At 41.2% G+C, this 1,707-nt stretch overlaps 1 non-coding gene across 1 annotated transcript; it reads left to right on the top strand.

Moving 5' to 3' along the window:
- The first annotated feature begins 100 nt into the window (after window positions 1-100).
- On the top strand, window positions 101-297 carry LOC119345766. The gene has a single exon (XR_005167176.1). It is a non-coding gene; the product is annotated as a U2 spliceosomal RNA (small nuclear RNA).
- The last annotated feature ends 1,410 nt before the right edge of the window (window positions 298-1,707 follow it).

A 1,707-nucleotide genomic window follows, 5' to 3' on the forward strand; every position in this document is an offset into this window, starting at 1 on the left:
GTCCGCTGCAGGTCGTTAGTTTAGTACCACCTCGCTTAGCGAGGAGGGGACGGGAGGGCGAGGAGGGTACAAGTAGAGGGGCAGGGCAACAGATCAAATTATACCTTTCTCGGCCTTTTGGCTAAGATCAAGTGTAGTATCTGTTCTTATCAGTTTAATATCTGATATGTGGGCCATGTGCTCACAACGATATTAAATTTATTTTTTATGGGGGAGGGGCCACCACAATGGCTTGCCATTGGGTCCTTCAGGTGTCGCCTAGTGTGTTGCACTACTGCCTGGGCAGGCGTACCCCAACCAAATTAAGTTTAAATTTTAATATCTTGAGATGAGATTGAGATGAAGATGCTTGAAACTCAATCTGTGTCCAAGCCTTTGAGGTGAAGCATTCGGTTTGTTGTTTGTTGCTGCCAGTTTGTAGCACAGGACGGTGACCACAACACCTCGTCAGCCCCTCTTATGCTATTACATTCAGAGAGCACATGAATAACCCACTGACGAAGGTGGAAGGCAACAAATGAGCCCGTGAGTAAGTAACAGTGTCGCCTGTTTCCGCTCAACAATCAGGCCAGCGCGATGAGTTTTTGATGATTGTGGTGGTTGGTCTGAAGTCTGCACTCTGCACTTCTGCAGCACGATGGCCACCCACATACGTAACTGTAGTGCGGCCAAAACCCACCTGTGGCTCCCCAACAAAGAAAATGGGACTGGATACTGTCTAAGTTCTCGGCATCTGACTGCCAGAAATGTCCGACTGTTTTTCTTGTGCATATCATCATGTGATTTGGTTCTGAACATGTTTCAGAAATTGAAACATAACTCAGAGATCTGAAATGAAAAATAGCATGATCAACATTACTAGATACGGTTGACGAGCATAAAAGAATAAGCAAAGTGATTCAGATTCCTCTAAAAAAATAAAGCAAAGTGATTCATATAAGTCGACCTCGTAGAAGGCTTATATGGTTTTCCAGCAGCGCGTACAATCTTGATTGATAATCTGGCCGGCATGGAAGATAAACAATTCACTTCTTTAAAGCACATTAATTAAGTACTTCTTATTGGTCGAAAAAAATTAAGTATTTCGTTGCATTGTGAACATTAACATCAATAAATATTGATAGCTACAAGAAAATGATTTACAATTGATAAGGTTGCTACAAGAAAAGACTGAATTAGGCGGATAAAACAGATAAAATTCAGTGAAGTTGCAAACAAGGAAACCTTCAGCATGTCTCCGATGTTGCAAACTAAGGTCCCGGGTACGGGCTTGGCTTATATCCACTCACCAGACTGGTTCCTTACCTGATACCAAATTTACTAAAGAGTTTCAGCAGATCAATCTCTTTGCTTCTTGACAGAGGAAACAGAGGGCATAGATGGATAATAGTACAAGATATGTGTGCTAGTGAAGTAATAAGTATCTCAAGAGCACAGATATCACCGTCCTGATTCACCAGTGTCAAAAAGGCCTGCAGTTTAACAAAATGAGGAAAAGTATTCCCCCCAGGATTTTTGGTTTAATGTTTTGAAAAATACCATGTGCGTTTTTCCTAAAAAGGCAAACATATTATTCTAGTATTGACTTAAAGAACACGATACAGTGTTCTAGTATTGACTTAAAGAACACGATACAATGTACTAACCATAATCTGTGTGAGCTCCACTGAATTGATCATAGGATGCATGGTGTATCGAAGAAAAGCA

Source organism: Triticum dicoccoides, unplaced genomic scaffold, assembly GCF_002162155.2.
Source record: "Triticum dicoccoides isolate Atlit2015 ecotype Zavitan unplaced genomic scaffold, WEW_v2.0 scaffold28124, whole genome shotgun sequence".
NCBI lineage: Eukaryota > Viridiplantae > Streptophyta > Magnoliopsida > Poales > Poaceae > Triticum > Triticum dicoccoides.